This window comes from Podarcis gaigeae, assembly GCF_964106915.1.
Source record: "Podarcis gaigeae genome assembly, chromosome: 1".
Taxonomy (NCBI): Eukaryota; Metazoa; Chordata; class Lepidosauria; order Squamata; family Lacertidae; genus Podarcis; species Podarcis gaigeae.
In genome coordinates, this window is record NC_139678.1 from 113,795,391 (window position 1) to 113,822,573 (window position 27,183).

The 27,183-nt window shown below is 42.6% G+C and overlaps 2 long non-coding RNA genes across 2 annotated transcripts in view; one reads left to right on the plus strand and one right to left on the minus strand.

The window, feature by feature from the left end:
* Positions 1–26,725, minus strand: part of LOC310833647 — a 233,022-nt gene extending 206,297 nt beyond the window's left edge. The window contains exon 1 of the long non-coding RNA XR_014558861.1: positions 26,604–26,725. This is a non-coding gene — a long non-coding RNA (uncharacterized lncRNA). The remainder of the gene's footprint in view (positions 1–26,603) is intronic.
* On the plus strand, positions 11,075–14,883 carry LOC310839803. The gene is made up of 2 exons (XR_014561663.1): positions 11,075–11,193; positions 14,651–14,883. It is a non-coding gene; the product is annotated as an uncharacterized lncRNA (long non-coding RNA).
* Positions 26,726–27,183: the final 458 nt, after the last annotated feature.

The window sequence follows — 27,183 nt, forward strand, 5'->3', positions numbered from 1 at the left end:
TCTGGGTCAGCTTCAAGGGCAGCCAGGGCAGTTACAATAATCAAGCCTGGAGGTGACCGTTGCATGGATCACTGTGGCCAGATCAGGGCGAGAAAGGTAAGGTACAATACAAGGAAGAAGCCTGGTGGGAATCCTTGGAGGAGAATTAGGCTCCAAGCCTGCCCTCAAAAAAATGATGCAGCCTGAAAGGGGCTATCTGGACTTGGGAAGTTGAAAGGCTTCAGTCAAGTCCCAGACTGGGGGCTCATCTATGCTTTGCTTCTCTCACACCTAGAAAGCACCTGCTCTTTTCCCTGGGAAAAAACACACTCTTCAGTGCTGAATCAGAGCAAATGTCGATCCATGGAAAACCTAATTGACATTTGCTCTGATTCAGTGGTAAAGAGCAGATTTTCCTGGGGGGCAGTTGCAGGACAAGCGGAAGTGTGGATAAGCCCATAGTCAAGGCAAGTTGCTCACCTGGAGCTTTCCATGGTGCTGCAACAAGCAGCCCTGCTTGCTCTGTTGTGCCCTGGTGGTCTCCTAGTTCTGGGGATTCACATTAGGAAGCCTCCTTCATTGTAGAAATAGATGAGTCAGTCACAATGAAAGTTCCTCCCCCTGCCCTATTGCAAATAAGCATTGCACTCCAACACGAGAGGTGAACAGCATGCATTACTGATGTAGAGGCACATGAGAATGAATATCCTGATCACAATTATTATGCTCCTGTTCAAGGGGCTACATGTGTCCTTTAACAGGGAGCCACATCTGAAGTTACAGGTTGTAGGTGACTGGTTGCTCACAACTGCACCTTAATTGGGACCATTATTATTGGCCGTGATTGGTCCACATTCCAGCTTCACTACAGTTATACTTCATTTGTTTTGTATGTGGTGACCCATTACAGTTTTAAGCTGCGATTCTATCACGTTGTTGTACATTGCCACTAAAGTCTGAATGTCCTGGGTCAACATATCAGCTTGTCTTTAGAAGTAGCCTCTGATCACTCTTCTAGGATACTATGTATATTGCTGTTAGAAAAGAGTCTATTCACATCCACTGGTGGACATATATTTTATTTATGAAGGAAAATCACATATAATTACATATAGCAGAGAATGATTGGGGGGAAAACTTGGGTGGGGGAAGAGAGATGCTGTGGAATTGATTTAGCACCTTTGACAAGTAGCCAAGAAGATGGGCTCTAAAACCAGTCACAAATCTTCACACCATTGCTGTGAAAAACCACAGTTTTGTTCCAATATTCTCAGTGCTGAACCTCAATAACATCAAATGGACTTGCTAAAAAATTGAAATGTGTGTTGCTGCATCTCTCTCTCTCTCTCTCTCCTTTTTGTAAGACACACATTCACAGAAGGCACTTGGGCTAATTCCCCACTTTGCAGCTCTGATGCCTGTCGATGGGACAGTTGGCTTCAGTAGTTTTCATTAACAGTAAAACCAGACAATTAGCTGGGTGGTGAGGTAATCTCTTTTTCTCAGTTCCTTAGTCAATATATTCTACATGCCCAATACTTCTAAAAATCAAACATTTAAGAACACTGTGCTAGCATCAAAGCAAAGACATTACAGTGGTCTCATTTCCTCTCCATTATCTGCACTGGGTATTTAACCACTTCCCATTCCTAGTGTTTCAGCATAAGCAACCTGCTAGTTCTATGGTTATTGTTAGCACACATCCCCTGAAAGACATCACGGCTAAGTCCCTGTTAGAAATAGGCTTTGCAGAAGTTTATACACTACCAGCCACAAACACCTCATATTCCCTAGAGTGCTGGGACACAATCGGTGCTTCCAGATGGCCATTCACACTTTATCTAGGGTGCTCTGGGTGGTGATTGGCTTATGAAGAAATTTGATTTTCTGCATCTACATATTTTTCTAGGAGTCCCTTGTTTCCAAACACGTTTTTTAAGCTGAACAGACTCCTGCCTTTTCACTCCAAGCAATGGTCAGGTTCAGAGAGAAGCAGCAAGGTAGTATCTGGATGATCAGAGGCCATGGCACAGTTCCAAGATCAGCTGGAGGTCAGGCTCCCAAGTAGACTGGAAACATGGTTAGCCAAGGCAGCTGTTCCCCCAAAAAAGTTGCTCGGACTGAGGAGCTGGGTTTGGGGCCAGGGCTTTATAGGGCAAGGCAGGTCTGGATTGTGTTGAAGGGTTGGTGGGGTAGACTTCAGCCCTCCATATGCTGTTGGGCTACATCGCCCATCATCCCTGAACATTAGGGTTGTCATATGCCCTCTTTTTCCAGGACATGTCCTCATTTTCATGGGTAGAGTCATCGTAGCGAACCATAGTTAAAACTAGAAGTCAGGGAATGTGTCCTCTCTTTTTCTCTCTCTACAAAATATGGCAACCCTAGCATGCTGGCTAGGGTTGATAGCAATTGCAGACTATAACTTCTGGAGGGCAACAAATTGTGGAGGGTTGCTCGAGACCAGCTCTCTATTTTGAACCCTTCCATTGGTCACAAACGAAATTAATAGGTTGACTCCAAAGGCTGTGTCCTTCTGCATGTGACTAATGATTACTATAAGACACAGGTCACATACAAATGAAGAAACCTTTAGATCCAACCTATTTTAAAATAAAGAGGGGGTGGGGAATGCTACCTTATAAAGGACAAGCAATTTTCAGTTTAAATTGCCATTATGTCTTTGTAGTCCAAAAAGCTGTCTTATTAGTCAGTGCAAGGGAATTAAAAGCCCTTGCCAAGGATTTGGGAATTTGGGAGGTGATGAAGGAATGTTTATACCAGACAGAAGAGTCAAACTTTTTATGGGATTCGCCAGGCTTGGAGCACCTGAAGACCATGCCAAAACTAAACTCTTTTGAAAGTGAATAGAGATTTGAAATAAGCAATCTTTGCTTCTCATTTGAAAAATAATAATAATGTAATATACAGCTCATAACTAGGTTAAATCCCTTAATCCGAACCTGCTTTTCTCAAAGTTCCTGGTTGTTTGCTTTTTAGGAAGGAATGTGATATAGCAGATAGAGTATTGGATCAGGAAGAGTTGTGTTGAGAGCACATTCAAGAACCTTGGGGCTTGCTGCCATCTCTCCCCCCCAACCCCCAGACAAGGTCATTTGAAGACAAAATAGGATAACTCCAATGTATGCTGTCCTTGGCTCTCTGAAGAAAGAGAGGGATACAAAATGTGGCAATAAAAAAGTGGCTGCCTGTTCCATTATTATTTTTTTGCCATAAGTCTACAATGACTTTCATACAACTAGCCTTCACAGGACTAAATTTCTCCTTTGCCAGACAAATGTATTGTTAAATGCTCATCAGATACATGGTCTGGACACATCCACACCAGCAATGGGCTTGGATCTAAAGGCCTTCTGCTCACGCAAGGGGAAGCCACCTCCCCCTTCTGTCCACAGCCCCCAGCATTGTATCCAATGCCATTCCCAAGCACCTCCTTCAGGCTTTTCAGATGAGGCAGGTGGCTCCAGTGGAGATGGAGAGTTGGGAAGAATGCATTCCATGAGCAGTTTTTTGCTTGGGGTTTTAGGAGGTAAACCTGTATGTGTGTACAGCTTCAGGTTACATACGCTTCAGGTTACAGACTCTGCGAACCCAGAAATAGTGCTTCAGGTTAAGAACTTTGCTTCAGGATGAGAACAGAAATTGTGCAGCAGCGGCACAGCAGCAGCAGGAGGACCCATTAGCTAAAGTGGTAGCTAAAGGTTAAGAACAGTTTCAGGTTAAGTACAGTCCTCTGGAACGAATTAAGTACTTAACCCGAGGTACCACTGTATTTCCCACGCCGCCCCCCCCCCAACTAAAATTTCAAAGATGCTCCTTGTTGTCATGCAAAAATACTAAAGTGTCTCTGGGTATAATGTAACATGCAAAACTTGAATCATGTGGTCTGCAGCTAAGTGTTCAGTGGGAGGCTATTCTGCATGCAGATTAGCTGTTGCAACAAATTCAGCATAAGGATTGGCTATGTGTGAAAAGCTGTAGCTCCGTGTTAGAGCATCTGTTTTCCATGCAGAAGGTCCCAGGTTCCGTTCCCAATAGCTCCAGGTAGGCCAGCCCTGTTTGAAACCTTGGAGAGATACCGGTACTACCAGTTAGAGTAAGCAGTGCTGATCTAGATGGAGCAGTGTATCTGACTCAGTGTAGGGTAGCTCCCTAAGATCCTATGCTATTGCAGGAAAACACTTGCATTCAGCTGCCCCTTCTCTCCTGTGCTGTGTCTAGAGACCCATGAAAGCCGTAACAAGTTGCAAAGTTTGTGTATCGCTCTCTGTACATTCTCTATTGCCCGCCTTCGACCGATCGTCAGTTTGGCTGGGAAAACAGTGCAAAAATAGCAGAACCAGCAAGAGCAAAACAACATAAAATAGCCAAATATTTGCTCAATTAAGAAACAACGGATAGTAGAATAGGCTGGGAGGGGGAAAACTTGGGACAATCGCCAAAATGTATAGTACGATTCATATAACACGAATATGCCCCCAGAATAAGCAATAGCTCAAAAGTGTTTTTTCAGCTGTTTTGCCTGCTTTTTACGAGCGCACGTTTTGAGTGGGAGTACTGGATAAGCCCATTACAAAACTGCCTCTTTAGAAAAGAAAAGTCTACAGAGGCTTCTTCAGTAAATTCAGAGTGGTTGCCATTTCTAAGACTCAAGAAATCAATGCCTGTATGCACGTAAGGTACAATTAGGATTGCTGCATACTGCACACCAGAATATCAGCAAAACCGAAAAATCACATTCCTTCACTGTTTACCTTTGCAGGTCAATGATGTTATATTTATGGTGTTGCCTTAAAAGTCAGGGCAACTTCCGCTCAAGGCAGGATACACAATTATGCAGCCCAGAGGACAGGTAAGACAGACTTATGGGAAGAGGAGAATTCACCTTTCTTTAGCCTTTGGGCAGAGCTGGGAACAGCTCTATAGCTCCGAATATAGTTGGATCAATGTTTTGCTTAACAAGAGAAATGGAAAGATAACCTGATCCAGCACCTGGTACAACTAGGAAAAATGGTTTTCTGCAGCAGTCTTTTTGATATAAAACAGAAAGCTATTATATGTTATCTTTTTAAAAAATCTAATAGGAATGTTACACTGAGTGTACAGTGGGCTGGATGCAGAGTTAACCATGCATAGAGTAGGCCCATTGAAAGCAAATCCCATTGATCTATGCATTACTAACTCTGCATCCAGCTCAGTATTTCTAATATATTAGAAATGTATGGAGGAAGATTTCAGTATACCCTGCAGCTATGGTCACTGTGAAGGGCTGATTTCCTCAGCCAAGGGGAAATGGTTCACAAATAACCATTTTGTATTTTCGCATTCTTCCTATTCATTATTATTTAGCCCCGATTGACCATCTTGTATAAACTCCATTGTGTTTGCATATCAGCAGTGGCGTAGCGTGGGCCGGGCGCAACATCTGGGGGTTAGGGGGCGCAAATTATTTGCCTTGCCCCGGGTGCTGACAACCCACGCTACACCACTGCATATCAGGCAAAGGAAAGCAAGTGGCGTAAGATGAGACAGCAAAATGATAATGCAACTTTACTGAGGTATTACAGTGTTATTTTTCTAGAAAAAAAGGTGCTGGAGCTCACCCTTGTTCTCTTATAATGGCAGCAGTGCCTACCTGAGAAGTGCCAGAACTGGGTTCTAACGAGTTCCGGCTAAAAAACACACACCCTGAGGTATGATATAATAAACCTATTCTGTATTCAGAGAATCCTTTGACACTACAACAAAAAGGAACAAAAATGTGAATTTTAAATCCATAGTATAATTTGAGTTTTGGGGTTGTGTGCACACACCAACCTAGTGCTCCGACATGACCTGGGGAGCACCTGACCTGGCCCCAAAATATTGATGAAAATGCTCTACCTCCATGCAAAAAATGGATGACGTCACACCAAAGTTACATTTCAGTCCACCATCTTGATTCAAAATGGTTCCTGGTGTCCAAACATCAACAAAAACTGCCACCCCGGTCCTGAGAACCCTCAAGCCCAGTACTTTTTTCTGGGGTGTGTGTGCAGGGGGACACATACCCCTAAACATTTTTTTTATTAAATATTTTATTAAGGGTTTTCTTGTTTTGCAGTGTAAGTGTAATGCCTCGTGTATTTTTTTTCCAGGTAACATTTTTACAAATCCGTTTCATTTGTTGAGGCATTAGGGGGAGAAGAAAAAAAAAGACAAAAAGAAAAGAAAGGGGGGTGGAGGGAGGGGAGATGGATGGGGGTGGGGTAGTGATGTTTCTATTATGCTTAATGTATGTAGCGTTTGGTGTCAGCGTGCTTGTGTTGTTCACTTGTGTTCCTTTGGTGGTGAGAGAGGTTGGGGTTGGCCTAGGGTGTGATTGTTTGTTTGTGATTGGCTGTGGTGATCTTTGTTTTCGTGTGTGAGTGAGGTGGGTGGGTGTTTTGGATCAGGTTAGCCATATTGATTTGTATGCTGTTGGTGGATTATTGTCATTGTCCTGTTGGGCTGTGTATGTGATAAAGGGGAGCCATACCGGGGTGAAGGTGTCTTCTGTTTGTCCCCGTGTCAGTTTCAGTTTGTTAGTTAATTTTTCTAGTAGGGCTGTTTCCCATACTATTTGGTACCATTGGTCCATGCTTACTCCTGACAGGTACATACCCCTAAACATTTTGTGAATCTTTGTACTTTTGTCCATTTATTGTATTTATTTTTTCCGATTTGAACTATAAAATGGTGGTTTTCTTGAGTCAAAATGAGAGTACTCCCAAACATTTTTTTAGAAGAAAGCACTGTCCAAACCTATAGAAAACAAGCATATGAGCAGACAGACAAACCACTATCCAAAATATATAGTAGATAAGCAAATACATGACCCATAGCATACATATCTTAGAAAAAGAATGGTGCTGAAAAATTCAGTTTGGGTTCATGTCAGTGTTCAGGACAAATGTTAAGTTGTAGAAAAGGAAAATGTGTGAGCTAATGAGGAATGGAAATTAGAATATATTTCCCAGTTGATTTGCCACAGTTTGATGCAGTTCCATAGCCGTTCCATAGCCCATTCAATCTATATTTGACAATACTGCTTCATCTGAGCGCTGTTGATATAGCAGAATGGAGAAAGGTAGATTTCCAATCCCTGGTAATGTTTTTTCCCCCTTCAGAAAATGTGATATTTATTTATTTATCATAGCCGTGTAAATAAAATGCTCTCATTTCATAAGTAACTTTGCCACAGGGAATGCAACATTTAAAGAGAAAAGGAGCATTAATTCTAACTGAATGACTTCTTGATTTTTGTACTGGAGCCTGGAACTGAAAATTAGAAGGACTTTGAACACTCCATACATGTCTAAGGACACATTTATTATGTAAATTGGAATTCTGAATAAAAAATAGATGGGGGACCTAATAACCATATTAGGCATTGTGGTCGAGGGCCTTTTTCAACTTAAGACATTGTTTGTTTGTTTGTTTGTTGGTTTGTTTATTTATTGGGGGGAATTAGCGTGTCTTTAAGAGCAAACCACCCTTACTGGAACTCCTTAATGTCTAGAATCTAAAAACTGTTTGTTGAGCTACCGAATGGTGTGATAATAATGCACTTTTGACAAGGTACCTCACCAAAGGCTCGTGAGTAGACTTAGTTGTAGAAGGAGAGGTATTCTGGTGCATCAGGAATTGGTTAAGAAGCAGAAAGTAGGAATAAATGGGCAGTTCTCCAAAGGGAGAGTTGTGGAAAATGGAGGCCCTAAGTACTAAGACCTATGCTTTTTGATTTGCTCATAAACAATCTAAAGTTCAAGTTGAGCAGATAGTTGGCACAAATTATGATTCTGGCCAAGAGGGGTGTTGTCACTCATTCTCTTTTGTGTATAATTTGCTATCAACCCTGTGCCCTGAGCTGCTTGGGAATTCTAAGAAACTAAAATATATTTGAGATTTGAAATCAGTTGTTAAAGATTGTTTACAAGGTTCAGTCTGACATTTTGATTCAAAATGGAATGCAGTTGTGTCCAAATGTAGACATAAACCCTGCTTCTCAATCTCGGGAACCATCACCCAAAATTTGGTGCCAATATCTTAAGAGGTGTTCAAATGCATAGCGAACAAACGACTTTCCATAATATATAGTAGACAGATAACCATTGATCAAGTAATGCTGATGCTATTTCAGCACACATGGGTTTGTCTATTGACTTAAAATGATCAGGCCACTAAATGAAATGTGTTTGAACTGAATCGCAAGGCACTTTATAAATGTCAGCCTGCAAAAGGGGGATTGATGTCTGTGTATTTTTCAGTTAGATACCACACTGTGTGGTGTAAGGTTAGGTTGGATGCAGAGAGATTATTAATTATGCTTTGGACTCCTTCAATGAATCTCCGAATGGATAGCATTTGAGAAATAAAATACTGGATTGGGTATCCTTCAGGAGCAAAATTGGCTTACTAGATGCCCCTTTCTTTCAAGCTGACAAGTTACTAAAGGTCACTTATGTTTGCATAATAGAGAGTCTATTAAAATGGCATAGGAAGATTCCATACAGAGGAACAGCTGGAAATACAGTGAAGGCCATTTTAGGGTTAACAGAATCATAGAATTGTAGAGTAGGAAGCAGCTACTAGGTCCTCTGGTCCAACCCCCTGCAATGCAAGAATCTTAACTAAAATCATACACCCAACCTCTGCTTAAAAATCTCCTAGGAAGGAGCGCCCATCACCTTTTGTGGGAGTCTCTTCTACTGTCAAACAACTCTTGCTGTCATAAAGTTCTTCCTGATGTTTAGTCAGAGTCTCCTTGTAACATGAATCCATTGGTTCACGCCCTAGCCTCCTGTTGCAGAAGGAGGCATCTTAGGCAGGGCATCTTAGGTGAATCTCACCCATTATGTGACCTCCCAAACTGTTCATTGAGTTAGTCTGACATGTTTTAGGAAGCGAGCGATTGTAATGAATGTTGCTCCCAGGGCTTACAGCACGTCAGATCACTGGAGAGCTAGATCTTTACAAATGTTTTTCCCTATGTGGAAAAGCAAGGGGCGGGAGCATTCTTTCCTCCCTAGAAGGTTTGTCCTGATTGGCTGGCTGGCATCCACCAGTTTCATGACTGATGACAGAATAACGCTCCCCTGAATGTTCACACACCCTGGGCATTTCCCCCAATTTAAATAAACCTGTTGATAATGTAACATAGTATTCCTGCTCCTGAATTCCTCTCCTTACCCACATAGCAGTGAGGTCATTTCTCCTGATATTCTAAGCATGCTCATAGCCGAAAGCATGAATCACTTGGGACTAAGTCACTACCCAGAAACTCTGAGCAGGCTGCCCACGCAGAAAACCACCAATGGCTGTCATAAATCTCCCAAGATAATTTGGGGGGTTGTTGAGCAAAAATAGCTGCTTATGGTCACAGTCCCCATGGGCCGTTTCTGGTGGCAACAGAGTACAGATTCTGCCTCAGAGCTGCGTGAGTATGATAAGGAGATGAATCATTAAGCAGAATGAAGTCACAGCACCTAGACAACTATGAACATTGAGCAGTGTAGAAGCTCATGTTTTCTAAATGGAAATACTGTGAAATTATTAAGGTACAAAATAATTCATGCTTTCAAGCTACCGTTACCAGGGACTAATAATTGATGATACTCCATTTGAATTATTTCTTGTGAAATGAGTACGAAACAGCCTGTTAGGTGCTTAGAAATGGCCAAAGAATTACAGAGCTTGGGGCACCTTGTGGGATGGATGGCAATCTGTAATGCAGAAAAATATGAAGAATGTGGCCCTGTACCTGCTTTTCCACTCCAGCTTTCCACGCTGCTATAATTCATTCTTATAATCTACATTTCCACAGCGGCACACCTGCAAGATCATTTCACCCCCTTCATCGCCCGCTATGTATTACAGTCATTCTCCTGTCTTCACCACCCTTAAACCTGAAGTTCAGAAATGATCCCAGGCTCATCCACACAACTCATCCTGAATCTGTGGAAGCTCGGTGTTTTTGGTTTCGTTTTAAGGTTGTGGTGTTGACATGGCACCAGATTAGCCAGTCATGTGACAGATGCTTCACAACCACTTGCAACTGAGTGCTGTTTCCTGGGGTGCAGCCACTGTTGCATGCTGACAGCTTCCTGGAGTGACAGGTGAGAGCTGAGTGCAGGGTGGGAACCAAAGGTAGACAAGCTATCCTAGAAGCAGCACAACGTGTCTCCCACTGGAGGTATTGTCCCTCCCATAACACCCCACATAAGTTTGTTTTGATTGTATCTGTTGCTGTTTTAATGTTTGCACTTTAGTGACAAGCCACCTACACCATCCACCTTTGCCATTTGTCACCTCATTCACAGGTCCTTTGAGCAGCACATTTGCTAATAGAGATTGCAACATTCCCTTTAGTGGCTTGTGGTCATCCATCCATCTGGGCCTGTGCTGAGGACTGCACTGAGGAAGAATGGTGGGAGCCTCCCACTCCCCCCTGATCCTGAATCTTCCCAAGAGCAGGAGGACAGTATAGATTTGGAACAGTGGTTTGCAGAGGGGCACAGTTCAGAAGGCAGAAGTTGGGAAATACTGGATGGGGGACAGCTAGGAGAAGAAACACTAGAAGAGAAAGAGCTAACAGGTTCACAGTCTCTGGACAGCATTCACTCCCCTTCCCCAAAGACACGAAGAGCTCAGAAAGTGATAGAACAGAAAGCACAGAGGGTACAAGCTCAGGTTACAAGATGTAGGAGTGACGTATATTAATAGGGATGAAGGGGGGGAGTGAACCTTAACTGGGAGCACTGCCATTTCTAGGAGATGTGTCCTTTGTTCTCTTGCTGTGATTATTAAAGATTCTAACTGGTAAGACATTCCTTTTGTTTGATCTTATCATTCATGGCCACGGGGGAGGTAGCCGATTCCCTGAAGCCGGACTCCTTCCTTCCCAGCCATTCCCTGGAAAGAACACTGCACCATCACCTAATGGTTATTCCAAGGGTTCCAAATTTCATTTAGATAGTCTGCAGAATGTATGTGGAAGAGGGGAAATGGCACGTCCATCGCGTTGAATGTTCATATTGAACATTCTTTTTTCCCTAGCGGCTGCTAAGCAAGTTGCTACCATCACTCCTGATCATGAAGAGTGTATGGGGGACAGTCCTTGTGCCAGAGGAGATGGTGGGAAGAAATCATTGCATTATAATGACAATCAAACTAGTAAGTAATCCCAACCATTTAATTTGCTGGCGGGACCACGGCTTGGATCCTGTGAGTAAATTCCATTCATATGTTGATGCCCAATTTGCTTGCTTATTCTGGGATGTTGAGCACAATGCATAAACGCATCATGTGTGTCAATTAGATAGAACCAGAGCTTGCAAGCAAGGGTTATAATCTTATCTCCAGCTTTATGTGTTCCAGCTTAAGCCTAAAGCTGACAAGGCTACATTATTAGCAGCCAAATTTCTGTTCGTTCTTTTTTATATATATATAAATTTTTTATTGGGTTTTTACATTTTATAAAGACACACACACAAAAAAAGACAAAGACAACACATATACAATTTCATACCCTTACTTTCTTTACCCTCTTTCCTTGGCTTCCCCCCACCCCCTCTTCATACATCCCAATTCCAATAATTATTTCAGCAAGTTCTTGTCTATCATCTTAAACATATTGTTATTATTTTTTAAAACTTAACTCTTTTTACTTATAAACATTTAACTTTTCCATTTCCAATTCTCTTATAAACATTAAATCCTTTTTCTAAGGTCGACCTATCTTCCCTTCCACGAATTTCTCCCTATATTATATTAATTATAGGTCACATTGGCCAAATACAAAAGTCATAAAATTTTGAAATTCTATTCTCTCCTCCCTCCCTTCCATCCCTTCCCAAGCAAATATCCAAAAACAGTTCCTAGCCCGGATTCTTCACATCCGAGGCCTTCAATTCTCTGTCAGTCTCTCTCTGCCAATTTTGTTGGTAGTCCTTTTTGTTGGTCCTCAGGTCTCGAAGAAGTTCTGTCACAGTCACATCAAATTTTCTTCCATCCAAAATGTTTAAAAGCAATTGCTGCAAAAGATCAGCTGCTCTCCCATACTCAAAAAGGAAATCTCGATCATATTTCTTTATTCTTTTGAATTCCAGTGTTCCAAGTACTCCAGGGACTTCCTTCTTCATCTTTCTCATCTTTCGCAGATTTGTAATCCAAAGATCTTCTTCCTTATTTTCTGCCAATATAGACTTTTGGTTGGTATTTATTTGGTTAGTATTTTCCACCTGAACTATCTCCACTCCTTCTTTCCTCTCCATCCATTCCAAAAATATCTCTTCTGGTTCAGCTGCAGATTTTTTGTCAGTCAAATCCTTTGTAGACTCAGCAGAGTTGTTTGTTTTAGAGTTCAAGGTCATAAGTTCTTTGTTCATAGCCGTACTCTGCTCTTGCAGAATTCCCACGAGAAAGAACATTTTTTCTATTTCTGCCAGTAATTTTCCCTCTGCAGCCATTGTAATGTCTCTAGTTCCCCCTAGGGGGATTCCAATTGCTTAATAGTCCTTTTCCAACAATCCGTTACTTTATTATTTATTACTACTTTGTTTCCAACCACCTCAATTCAAATGTATCACCTTTAGTTCAGAGAGTTATTAAATAGCAAAATTCTTAACTTTAACCACCCGTTTGACAGCTCCTTTGACAGCTGTCAAACTCCTTATTCTTTTTCCTCCGGCACCCACACAGGACGCTCCCGGGTTCAGGGGGGGGGGGTTACACAAAAAGTTCCAAAATTCCTCCCTTTCTCTCCAGCACAAAGACTTCTCCTGTCAAATTCATGGAAAGATCTTTTATCTGACAAAACAACAATCTCTCCACCTTAGTTCTCCGATCCTTGCTTTAGATCGTTTGTAGATAGGGGGGGTGCGGACTTCCCTTTAGCACATCCCCCGGTCGTGCCGAATTCAAAGGTGAAAAATTTTACAGTCCAAATTCCATTCTACTCACGGGTTGTTTATTTTCCAGTCCAAATTTTGGGAAGAAAGTCAGCACACTCGGGCCATGGCTCGCGGCTTCACTCCACTGAAGTAGCGGTCTACTCACAGCACCACGCCACTCTCCGTACCCTCTCCGTAGCCTTTAAAAAGGCTCTTCGTGGGTCGGGGAGGGCGCTTAAGGTGCCCACCGAGTCACCAAGTCCGCAGGCTTCCGCGCCTGCGGTTTCTAAGGGTCCCCACGTCGCCGGCGCGGCAGGACCTGTCCTCAGCAGAGCCGATTCCCTCCGGAGCTCAGAGGGAATCCGCCATTCACCGATCGCGCTAACCCGGAAGTCCCAAATTTCTGTTCGTTCTAACAAGAATCTGTGCGAAACCAGTTTTCTGATTCTCATTTAGTGGGGTGCTATTGGGCAGGCCGATCAAGACATGGGAATGTGCTCTTTCATGTTGTGCAATCTGACTCCTAAATTGATTTTTTTTAAAAAAAAAAACTGCAGCACTTGAGGATTAGATTTTCTAAGCTACACAAATACAAATATAACTTCCTACCTCATTACTGCGGTTATTGCTTCACTAATATCAAGGCTACATTGCATCCTAGACGTCAACAAATGGTAAATAATCTGACTCTAATAGCAAGAAGAAAAATCATGAAAAAGAGGAAAAGTTTGGAGAGCCCCCTGTCTGGCTAAAAAAGAATGTGTGCTGTGAAATTTAGTCACTTGAATCCATTTCATCACTAAAGGGGGAAAGCTATTAAGGTTAAGAAGTCAATATGAGATTCAGATTTTTTAAAATCAGATTTTTTTAAATTATTTTGGAATAGACTCTAGATTCAAAATATTTCACTGGAATTAGTGGCATCTTGAGTCTGATATAATATTCTATTTATTGATCTCATAACGTGAACAAAGTTTGGATTCCATAGCTGACAATGGGCCAGACATTGTGTGTTTCTCTGGATTTTGGACATGGCTTCCTTCACAGAAATAACTTTAGGGAGTGTTTCCGATGTCCCTATATCATGGCATAATGAAAGCTGGATATAAATTTGACCTTTGGAAATTAAGGGCTGGGGTTCAAGTACAGAGGGATTAGACTACAAAACTTTTTTATGTTCAGTTTTGTCTTTCAGGTCCTTTGTTTTTGTTCTGCCTTGGCAAAGAACGACCCCCCCTTCTTTTATTGCCCCTTTTGAATTTCACTCCCCCCCCCCCACCTTCTCCCAAAATAGCTTTGCAGAGAAAGGATTTCTATTTAAAGCCCAAACGTGCAGAGCGTGTTCAAAGTCTTTTGCCAAAGAGCACACCGGGACAACAGCCAGAAACCTGAATCCAAAACCAGATTAGGCTGGTGGATTTTTGCTCTTCATGTGAATGAGAGATTAGAAAGCCTGCAAAGAGACTTTGCTTAAAAGCTGAGAGAGGGGAGCGTGGGCTTCTGGTGCTAGGGAGTATTCTATATTGCAAGTTTCCTTTTAAACGTAGGATTAAAAAACAACAACACAAAAGTAGATTGCTTCTAACAGCTTTCATCTTCCAGATGTGGAAACAAGATTGTTTAAAGAGCTGATCACTGAGGGCGACTCCCATTATCCCTGACCAGTGGCCATGCTGGCGGTGGGTGGTGGAAGTTGAAATCCAACATCCTTGAGAGGACATCCTTTTGAATACCCACAGGTGCTTGTAAGAATCCACAGATGAGCCCAGGAAAATGAAGACAGCGGGTCTAAGTGGCACGTGGTATTATTACTGCAACTGTGGTCTCAAACAAATGCTTTGAGGAAAACTTGTGTCCAGCTTGTGGAGAGATAAGAGAACTGGAGTCCTAAAGTAAAACCTAAGCCAGAACTGTGTCAGGGTCCAGTTATGCTCAAACTGCTGGGGAAGCATGAAGTGGACTTTTAAACAAACAGCACTCATTTAGAGTCAAAGATTTTTGTGCTGTTTTGTGGAGCTTTAATGTTCGTTCTCTTTTATTGTGAGACTCATATCCGCCAACATTTCTCCTATGAAAAGAACATCCCATTTGATGATAATAATGATGATGATAATGATAATTTTATTATTTATACCCTGCCCATCTGACTGGGTTGCCTCAGCCACTCTGGGCAGCCTCGAACATATATAAAAAATGTAATAATACCAGTGCTTTTTTTCTAGAAAAAGAGGTGCCAGAACTCACCATGAACACCTCCCTCATTTGCTTAGAATGGCAATGGCACCCACCTGAGAGGTGCCGGAACTCAGTTCCTGTGAGTTCCCCCTGAAAAAAAAAGCCCGGAATTAAACATTAAACATTAAAAAACTTCCCTATACAGATCTGCCTTCAGATGTCTGCCAAGGTTGTATAGTTACTTATCTCCTTGGCTCAAGGGTCACATAACTCCATACCCTTCAAAATTTCTCAGATGAACAAAGGGACTTCCTAAGGAAAAGTGGGACATTCAGGGATCAAATCAGAAATTGGGATGGCTTCTGTAAATCAGAGACTGTTCCTGGAAAACAGGGACACTTGGAGTCTCAGTTTCTTACATAGCTTGCCCTGAAGATAGAAATTTTGCAAATAACAGAAACAATCCTTGGACTTTGCATGCAGACTTGGACTTCACATCCAGCTCAGTCCAATCAATTCTGACTAGCAGTGCTTATCTTAGACAGGGACCTCCCCCAGTCATACTTGGAAATGGAGGAGGAAGAACAAGAAGCACTTGTACTATTCAGAGAAGCTGGGTTGGCTGTCACAACTGTCAGTTTGCTGACCTCCATTTTGTGTGGAAAGATGAACAAAAAATTAAATAGGGCAATGTATAGATTCTTTCCACCACGGATTTAGGACTAGACATCACATATATTAACTAGAAGCCAGGTACGAGTCTTGACATCCCTTGAAGTGAGCCGCTCCAAGGATGAAATTGAAAATCTCTTACCTGAATCCTCTCACATATTCCCTAAAAATTATTAATGGGAAACTATATTGGCGTTTATAGCAGAAGCCGTTTCATATTATAGTGTCAACATTTTGCAATTAAGTGCTCTGAATTATTAAAACATCTTATTACAGCGAATCACACCTCGGGTTTATGCCAGCTGCCCCTTTCTTTCTTTTTAATCAATGTGAATGAAATTAACTACCTCTCCGTCAGTTTACATCATGGTGCTTAGCAAACCTGCACACCGCACCAAAGCCTGTTATGGCTGCCATAAGTTGTCAAGTGTGTTGCCAGGTGCTTCAGTAGATAACTAGAAAGGGGGTATAACTGGTAGCTACCAATGGCCACTGTGTTAAGAGTGTCAGTGGGCTAATTCACAGTGAGTTGAAGTCAATGACCATCATTCAAGACGCCAGGAGACTGTCAACATCTTAAAAAAATCACTCTTGGTTTAACTCAGCTATTTAATTGATGTGTTTCTCTGGAAGGGTTCCCAGTTTAAGACCGAGACTGACTTAAGTTTACAGTGCTCATGACACTATATATTTAGCAGGAACTAAGATCACCAAAAGAGTAATGTCATTTACCGGATGGTCATTTGTCCTGATCCGCAGGCCCCATTTGAATTATAAAATACTGTTGTGATTAAATTATATTTGTATACTGCCCTATACCCACAGGTCTCAGGGCGGCCACAACATAAAAACACAAAATACATAACCAAAATAAAAATGGAAACAACCCAATAAGTTAGTTATTCACCAAAAAATCAAAACAAGTACATAATTAAAAACAAAACAGTGAAATGGTAACTCTCTCTTTCCAGACACATTTAAAAGCCTATAGGACTTGGGCATCTCCTCCTTTAACAGTCAGGCCTGCAATCACATGAAATAAATAATATCTGAATTGGAAGTCATTCATGGGACTGCAATGCTTCCTGCAGTTGCGATCGCTCCCATAAATTTATTCCAGGATTGGGGAAAACTGTTGCAATCCCATCTATCAGCATGAGCAAGCACATCTGGTTCCCATAAGACCATGTACCAGTGGCTGAGTGTACAACTTGGCACATGTACTAATGAAATTTGGCTGCGGCACCAGACTTGTCCACTGGAACTAAATCCACAGATTAATTACTGAAAACGAAAAAATGGTTCCACCAGAAATTCAGTCCTTTGATACCAGGTTTGAGAAAGCTGTATGTAATTCTTCAACTTTCTCATTTAGGCAACATAAGCTGTCTTTCTCCCCTGCTCTTCTCTTATATATAGATAGGTGAATGTACGTGTGCATGCATCTGAAAAATGGTTTATATTTCTGCAATTTGAGATTGTAAGTAAACATCAGGTTATTTCTATTGCTCTTGGTCTGCACACACACAAAAGCCAGAGTCCCTTGAGAAAGATCATATGCGGTGATTTGTTCAGACATGAACAAATAAGATTATCTCAGGCTTTACAAATATGAAAATATCAAAGCAGGGGCAGCAGGCCTCAGTAAACAGAACTACACCCAGGAATGAAATGTTCTCCGGGGGTGTTTAGCCTTTGTCAAAGAAAAAGAAGAATATTCTTAAGCATAATTAAAAATGCCCACATCACTGTCCAAGGACTATTGTTTTTAAGTATTGGGGGTGGAGTCGTTTTAAAGTTAGAAAATGCAATTAGTGTGAAAATAAATCTACACGCGCACACAAGATAGATATGGATGTTTCATATGGGTAATATTGCTCACCCTTATCCCCACTTTTCAGCTCTCATCTGATAGCTTTCTAATGGTTGTAGTTTTATCTAGGGCGGCAGAAGTCTCACAACTATATCTCTGAGGGATAGCCTTATCTCTCTGGCTGACCAAAATGAGGTATAAAAAGAAAAATAACCTTACTTTGTAATGGGAACATATAGAAGAACATATATTCCAGCTGCAATCTTTCTGATCCATGTCAATTTTAATGAGCTTTCAAAACATCAGGGTCTTTTCCAGGGAGTCTTCTCTTCTCATGAGGTGGCCAAAGTATTGGAGCCTCAGCTTCAGGATCTGTCCTTCCAGTGAGCACTCAGGGCTGATTTCCTTCAGAATGGATAGGTTTGATCTTCTTGCAGTCCATGGGACTTTCAAGAGTCTCCTCCAGCACCATAATTCAAAAGCATCAATTCTTTGGTGTTCAGCCTTCTTTATGGTCCAGCTCTTACTGCCATACATCACTACTGGGAAAACCATAACTTTAACTATACGGACATTTGTCGGCAAGGTGATGTCTCTGCTTTTTAAGATGCTGTCTAGGTTTGTCATTGCTTTTCTCCCAAGAAGCAGGCGTCTTTTAATTTCGTGGCTGCTGTCACCATCTGCAGTTATCATGGAACACAAGAAAATAAAATCTCTCACTGCCTCCATTTCTTCCCCTTCTATTTGCCAGAAGGTGATGGATCCAGCGGCCATGATCTTTGTTTTTTTGATGCTGAGCTTCAGACCATATTTTGCGCTCTCCTCTTTCACCTTCATTAAAAGGTTCTTTAATTCCTCCTCACTTTCTGCCATCAAGGTTGTGTCATCTGCATATCTGAGGTTGTTGATATTTCTCCCGGCAATCTTAATTCCGGTTTCGGATTCATCCAGTCCAGCCTTTCGCATGATGAATTCTGCATATAAGTTAAATAAGCAGGGAGACCATATACAGCCTTGTCGTACTCCTTTCCCAATTTTGAACCAATCAGTTGTTCCATATCCAGTTCTAACTGTAGCTTCTTGTCCCACATAGAGATTTCTCAGGAGACAGATGAGGTGATCAGGCACTCCCATTTCTTTAAGAACTTGTCACAGTTTGCTGTGCTTGACACTGTCAAATGCTTTTGCCTACTCAATGAAACAGAAGTAGATGTTTTTCTGGAACTCTCTATCTTTCTCCATAATCCAGCGCATTTTTGCAATTTGGTCCCTGGTTCCTCTGCCCCTTCGAAATCTAGCTTGCACTTCTGGGAGTTCTCGGTCCACGTACTGCTTAAGCTTGCCTTTTTGAATTTTAAGCATAACCTTGCTTAATTAAATTAAATTAAATGTGTTAGTCACTTCATCTTGCTCAGGACAACCCCAAGGGACTTACAAAAAACCTAAAAACGTAGATACATTAAAACCAAGTAGGAAAAGAAATACATTAAAACCATCCCACCCACAGATTTAAAGGCCACTACTAGTTAAAAGGTCAAAGGCCTGATTAAAGAGGAAAGTTTTCCCGTGGCACCTAAAGATATGCAATGAAGGTGTCAGGCAAGCATTCCACAAATGGGGAGCCGCTGCAGAAAAGGCCTGCTCTCGTGTTGCCACCCTCTGAACCTCTCATGGAGGAGGCACATGATGAAGGGCCTCCCATGATGACTGCAGGATCTGGGTCAGTTCATATGGGAGGAGGCAAAGTTTTACATGTCTAAACCAGCACTTTGAATTGGGCACTTTGAGTTGTGCCTTTAAAAATATGATAAGAATTTTGTTGATGACACAGTATGCTAGAAGGAGACAAGGAGCGATATGGGGAGAATTTTGCCTTTGTGTGCTTAAAATGTAATACTCTGCCTGCGTAAGCTTGAAAAGGTCAGGACTTGATTTAATAAATTCATCTTTCAAGAATATAACATTCCTTCTTTAAAGTTTAACGTAAGCACTTACTGGGGGAATGGATGCATGGGGCATCGGTAATGAGCTCTTTAACATGCAGGTCACAAATCAGGACACACATCACAGAACCAGAGAAGAAAGTCCTACCTCATAGCATTTGTGTGATCTCTTCTGTTTGGTGAATTGGATGGTTCTTAATGGAAAGTAAAAACTATGGAGCCTAGTAATCTTTTACCCACAAACTATAGTTCTCGGGATTCTTTTGGGAAGTCATGGCTATTAAAGTGGTATAGGAGTCCTTTGAATGTACAACCAATTTTGTGCTTTGTTGTACATTCTGCACAGTATGGAAGTTTAGTTATTTATTATTACATGTATATTTCCCCTGTCTTTCAAAGAGCTGAAGGTGATGGACACAATTCTTCCCCTTCCTGTTTTATCACCAAAACAACATTTATCTGACGAAAATAGGGATTTCCTATTCCATTATTATAATAATTTTATTATTTATACCCCATCCAACTGACTGGGTTGCCCCAGTCACTCTGGGCGACTTCCAACATATATAAACACATAATAAAACATTAAACATTTTTTTTAAATCCCTATACAGAGCTGCCTTCAGATGTCTCCTAAATGTTGTATTGTTACTGTATTTATCTCCTTGGCTCAGGGGGTCGCATAATTCCATGCCCTCCAACGTTTCTCCATTGAAAATAGAGATGTCCTAAGGAACAGTGGGACATTCAGGGATCAAATCAGAAACTGGGGTGGTTTCTGTAAATCTGGGACTGGAAAATAGAGACACTTGGAGGGTCTGTCAACCCTTCGAGGCAGGTTAGGCTAAATCGGGTCCTCCCTTAAAGAGGGCATGTATTGCGGTGGGACCTGGAAAACCGACCCCCTGTGTTGTGGGTGGGTACGATTGGTCAGCCACAACACGCGATTGGTAGGTCCCTCGAAGCTGGGTGCAATCTGGTCAATGGGATGCAGTCCAAATGGTTCGAGGGACCTATTTATGCCCATGCATGTGACCTAGAGCTTCCTCTTTCAGCGCGTGCATTTGGAACACCCACCCACCTCTCCCTACTTTTAGAGCTTTGCGCTTGAGCTTGGTATGCCGTCATGTGTCGTCTGTCATTGGGACAGGGACATGGCAAGAATTTTCCCCATGGCTGATTGGCTGTTGCCATTTGGGTTTTGCCTGCCACGTAGCAAATCGTCACAACTTGTAAGGTTGTGGATAGGCTCTGGTTCAGGTGATAGGGATGGGAGAATGCTCTCGCCATCCCTATGTGAAGGGTATTCCGTTAAAGGAATCCAGGAACTCGATGGTTTCATCAACCCCTGTGAGGGGGTTGTGCCCGTGCCTGAGTCCAGGGGGACATTGGAGTGGCAGAGATAGCCTGTTCCCGGCTTTCCGCTTATCCAGGTGTTCACCCTAGGCTGACCTATGCTGGTGCCCTGGGTCAGCGCTACCTGCATGGCAGGGAGCTAGTCAAACCAGAGCCTATGCAACCAGTCACTTTCTGTAATCAATAAAGTTGTGGCCTAAATTCTGCCAAAAACCAAACCAAAATTTGAGTCAAGTGTGAATTTCTTTAGGGGGGAGGTTTCTGGGTCTGAACACGCAAAAGATAGTGACAGATCCAAGTTCAGCTTCGTGCCTGTGTAGGGATTTGAACCCTGATCTCCCAGGTCCTAGTACAACGCTAACCACGACACCCCATTGGTCTGTTAGGGTCCCAGCTATAACATGTCATGACCCCTCCCAACTTGTTCTGGTGCTCAGCTCCGACCCTGTACACCCTAGAGAAACAGACATACCTAGCAGAGGCGTTGCTAGCAATCTGTAAACGAAAAAACAGCTACACAGGCAAAAGAGCTCCCATCAGTCTGTAGTGTATGTAAGCAACTTGGCCTGTAGGGTTATCACTCTTCCCAAGGACACTGGATTAATTGGACAGGGTTGAAAAAGACAAATTAGCCAAAACAGACTTTCAGCCAGTGTGCCATCTCCAGATATATATTACACTCCGTTGTTTACTTATAACATTATTACTTTTGATGCATCGATTCTTGGTTCCGTACAGTGCCATTTTCATATCTGGGGGTCTCTTTGTTGTTTATGCGCTGTTGCTTCAGTACAAGCAGCCAACTCCTGTGAGGCCCAGCCTTTGGAAAAGCTGTGGGGGGGGGGAAGGGAATTTATTTGCAGTTTTTAGACGTTTGTCGTTTGGAGATGGTGATCTCAAAATGGTTTTGCTGAAATAAGAGTTGTCTGCATGGTTGATGATGTGTAGAAATAATAAATGTTCATCATCTGCTGTGGGGTTACCTGGAACAAGGGTCCTCGCTGGCAACGCTGCAGAAATGCCTCTGACGTTTGGCTCCATATTCTTATGGCAAGGTCTGTGTTACTGAGATGTGATCACTCAAAGCAGGCTGTGACTTTGCTCCTGAGTCGGCCAACGTCTGTATTGCACAACAAACCTAGACTTTGTACCAATTGACATCTTCAGAAGGCTGTGAAAAATAAATGGAGTGGCTCACACAGCATGCTTCATGCAGAGAATTTCTTGCCCTGCGGTTTGCTGATAAGGGAGTCGTTTTAACCCATTGTTGTCAATTAGTTCCATTATCGTAGAAGCATAAGATTGTTGAGTTGCGAGGGGACTCTAAAGATCCTCTAGTCCAAATCCTTCAATGCAGGAATAGGCAGCTGTCCCATGCGGGGATCAAACCTGCAACCTTCGTGTTACCCCAGCACCACTTTTTAACCAGCTGAGCTATCAGGCAACAGCTATTGGTGAAATCTGCCATGGAAAGTCAATCCTTTTAGGGGCCGGGCTACTTTAAGAGCTGTCTCATAGGCAGACATATAGCAGGCATAGTTTTCTCCAGCACTCTGGCTCTCTAGGTAGAGAAAAGCACCGCCTGTTTAATTTCTGCCTGTCGTGCAGGTGTTCATGGTGAAGCAACCCCTGGCAGAGGAGGTGGCACCAGGGTACATCATTCTAGCCATGGCAATTCTGCAACTCACATTCTTGGCAGCCAGGGTAATCTGGCTGCAGCGAGCAGCAAAGTTGTTTGGCAAAACAATAACTCAGCTGCAGATAATGGCCGAAATCCAACAGAGCCATTTATCCTTGGACAAGGGAACGGTGTGCACAGCTGGAGGTTTCTTTGTCGCTTTTCATCATGCCGTTCCCGGCAACCTCTGCAATTGCTGACCACGTGGTTAGAATACATCTCATGGTGACATACCGTGCTAGTGATAAACTTGGGCATTGTTAGAACCATATAATCTGCCCTAACCATACAGAAGAGTGGTGTCTGCAATTTATCCAATGTTAGACTGCAATCCTATGGAAACGTAAGGTTCACACTGGAGCATTCTTCTGAGTAAAGATGCAGAGGGTTGTACGGAATGTAATTCAATACAAGCAAGGTGGTATATTTTTACTCTGGAATAGCTTTTTGTAGTGTACAAATGTGCACGTTTCTGGGTTATACAGAGCTCTGCATTGTTCTGCATTTTAAGCTATTTGAAAGTGGAACGGTCTGCCTTGGGAGGTGGTGGACTCTCCTTCCTTGGAGGTTTTTAGGCAGAGGTTGGATCTCCAGAGACGGTTTTGGGAAAGTGTGGCTGGTATTGCCACACTGGGCACCAACACAAGAGGGCACTGCAGGGTCCCTTACAACTCTACAATTCTATGAATCTATGAGATCTGTGTACAGTGATACTTTGGGTTATGAACTTAATTCGTTCCAGAGGTCCGTTCTTAACCCAAAAGCGTTCTTAACCTGAGGCGCGCTTTCGCTAATGGGGCCTTCTGCTGCTGCCACGGCGCACGATTTCCGTTCTCATCGTGGGGTAAAGTTCTTAATCCGAGGTACTACTTCTGGGTTAGCGGAGTTTGTAACCCAAAGTGTTTGTAACCCAAAGTGTTTGTAACCTGAGGCACCACTGTAACTCAAAAGGTTCAGAGACTCCAAAGAGATCAGATTAGGGGTGGTGTTCTGAAAAAAAAAAGTGCGGGTTGCAGGCCAGATGGAAAGTGTGAATATTGGCTTTTGGATCCCACTCTGCTACCATTGAGGCAATGCAAGTGAATGGGCCAGAGATAGTTTTAAAAGCAATAAAGAACATGAGTGTGCTTGCTCCCCCTTGTAAACATTTAGCCATGCAGAGAGAAGAACGAACACTCCTGAAATGCATTACTGCATGTAGTAATGTAACTGATATGATGACTGTCAGGCACTGGAGAAATGCAAAATGTTGTTTCAGTAATGGAAAAGAGATGATGAAAAAGTCCCTTTCCACTATGCACCTGCCTTTTCTGTGGATTTTGTCAATTGGGTTGTGTGAAATGTCACTGCACGGCAACTGCAGGCCTCTGAAAAATTGTTTTATTCTGGTGAATTGTGAACCGAATTACTTCACTGATAGCACTTGAGATTTTTGTGTTTGGGCGGCATGTTGGCCTCGAGAGCCACTTACATTCTGAGATAAAAAGGGGAGGAAAGAAAAAAGAAAAGAAAAGAAGAGCAGCTTGTTGTAAAGAGGGCACTATTCTTTTTAAGGAGCGCTAAATTCTATAGTTTAAATTATTTCTTGCTTCACTAGAGAAGGAGAGGTGTGGGAGAAAACCTTTGCATGGCGTACAGTTTAGACAGGCCTGTTATTCTGGCTGTGGGGATCAAGCTCGATGTGTTGTGCTTGTTTAAACCAGGGGTAACCAAAGAGATGCCCTTCAGATATTGTTGGACTTCAACTGCCATCAACCCCCATCGTTCTGACCGGTCACTGAGGTCCAGCACCGAGGGCCTTCTGGCAGTTCCCTCACTGCGAGAAGCAAAGTTACAGGGAACCAGGCAGAGGGCCTGCTCGGTGGTGGCACCCGCCCTGTGGAACGCCCTTGCACCAGATGTCAAGGAAATAAACAACTACCTGACTTTTAGAAGACATCTGAAGGCAGCCCTATTTAGGGAAGTTTTTAATGACTGATGTTTTAATGTATTTTTAATCTTTTTTTTTGGAAGCTGCCCAGAGTGGCTGGGGAAACCCAGTCAGATAGGTGGGGTATAAATAAATATTTCCATCGTAGAAATGTTGGAGAGTATGTTGTTGTTGTTTTGGTTTTTTTTAACTGCTTTTAATTAGCTTATGTGTATGTTGCCTTGAGATTGTGGTTTAGAAGGCCATTAATAAATCTATTGAAGTATTAGCAGCATTAATAGTAATACTGCTTTTTATTTATTTTAAAGGGTAAAAATGAATTCTGTATAGTCCTTTGAGGTCGTTTTGAGCTTCTTTGCTTGCCCGGATTAGTTGATATGGTGGATTTTTAATAAATAAATTACCTACAAATAGACCACTCCCAAGAGGCATTGTGCTGACATGTAAATCTTTACTGAGGAATAAGGATAGGGAGTACAACTAGCCATAAAAGTTTAATGTCATAAAACATGATAGTGTGTCAGCACTGTGGAAAGATGCTCTGATAAAATATGTATAATGTGGGTGACAGCATATGCCTAAAGAAATGTTATGCTTTATTTGCGTTCTTTAAGGCTGGCTTGCATTTTCCAAGCCATCGGAGTGTCTAAACTGGCTGCCTTGGGTGAAAGTTAAGTTGCCACCAACAGAAAAAGTATGTATTGCCAGGAAAAGGTTGGTTTTTTGCCATTCCTGTCAAATCCTGAGCCCTCTGGTCTGCATGGTTATGAGGAGGGGGAACTGAATGAGATTCTGATCCTGGGGGAAGGGCAGAGGTCAGAGATCTTGCCACACACTGATCAACCCTTCACTTTGCCTCTGTCATCGCTACTTAGTGCTCATATTGGAAAATGGGATAGGGCCCATCATTCCTGACTGGGGATGGTGGGAGGTGGAATCCAACAACATCCGAAGGGTACCATATTGGCTACCCCAAAATAATTGTTTCAGTTCCCTTGATTATTTTTCATTTTGAACCCTTGCTGCAGGGGTCCAGTTGCAGACATACTGTTGAGGGAGTAAGCCTAAATGGATGCAATAGGGCTTACTTTCAAGTAAAAATGCAGAAGATCGCTCTGTTAATCAGCTTCTCCATCTTTCATCCTTTTTTTTCCTGCCCTACTTCTCTGAATGCCTCCTTGACCAAAGATAATAACTATCTACATGGGCATTTCATGTATTAGTGATTTCCCACAAAGGCTGAAAATGCAAGGAATGTTTCAAAAATAAGAGAAAACCACTCTGGCCTGTTTCTCAGCTTTGAGATAGAAAATTCTCAATAAAAACTCCCAAGCTACTTTAAATAATTTAAAAATAACTGGCACTATCATCATCAGGCAGCCAGAGTAGAATGTTTTAAGCCAGCCTTCCTCGTGTCTCTGAAGAAATGGCTGTGATCATTTTTAACCTTTCATCAGGATAATTGCCAAAGAATTAACAATGATAAAATGATTACAGAGTGTGAGGCGTTAGAGTGATTAGCATGAAAGTGCATGGCACATTTGACTGAGATGTGACCTATATATCCTGCTTGCCGTGCGTCTGGCAAAGGCTGTGGCAGTGAAGTCAAAAAAACACCTGCATGTTTTGGTGGTGCTGTATTTCTTACAAATGTTTCCCATAAGTCCTGACATTCCCAATGGGTTGTTCAGCTTTTCTTCTCTGTAAATCCTTTGAATATAGTACCGGGCTCATGATCTTTTCGAGCTGGGTTTATGAAGTGGTCCAGGATATTCCAGCAACAGGTAAAGAAAGATGAGCAATAGTTAAGGAAGCTCCCTTTCCTTGCAGGGCCCAAGACGTTTTGCTGAATGAGGGAAAGGTCAAGATGAGACTTTCTTCCTCCTCCCACTTTCTACATACAGAAGTTAACTAGACTAGCAGTGAAATCTTCCTTTGGCCATGTTCTCACCATACTGCTTTGACAGACATGGCTTCCCTCAAATGATCAAGGGGACTGTGATTTTTTTAAGGATGCTGAGAGTTGTTAGGAGATGCCCTCGTTTCCTCTCAAAGCTACAACTCCTCTGAGAAGAGGGATTGAATGCTAAATCACTCTCGAAACTCTAGCTCAGGCTTCCTCAACCTCGGCCCTCCAGATGTTTTTGGCCTACAACTCCCATGATCCCTAGCTAGCAGGACCAGTGGTCAGGGATGATAGGAATTGTAGTCTCGAAACATCTGGAGGGCCGAGGTTGAGGAAGCCTGCTCTAGCTCTTTGAGGGTGGTGCTGTGGGTTAAACCACAGAGCCTAGGACTTGCTGATCAGAAGGTCGGCGGTTCGAATCCCCGTAACGGGGTGAGCTCCCATTGCTCGGTCCCAGCTCCTGCCAACCTAGCTGTTCGAAAGCACGTCAAAGTGCAAGTAGATAAATAGGTACCACTCCGGCTGGAAGGTAAACGGCGTTTCCGTGTGCTGCTCTGGTTTTGCCAGAAGTGGCTTAGTCATGCTGGCCACATGACCTGGAAGCTGTACGCCGGCTCCCTCAGCCAATAAAGCAAGATGAGCGCCGCAACCCCAGAGTCGGCCACGACTGGACCTAATGGTCAGGGGTCCCTTTACCTTTAACAGTTCTCAGCATCTTTAACAAACTACAGTTACCAGTATTCTTCTGGAGAAGCCACAAGTGTTTAATAGTGCTTTAGAGGCATAGAGCAGCTGTGGC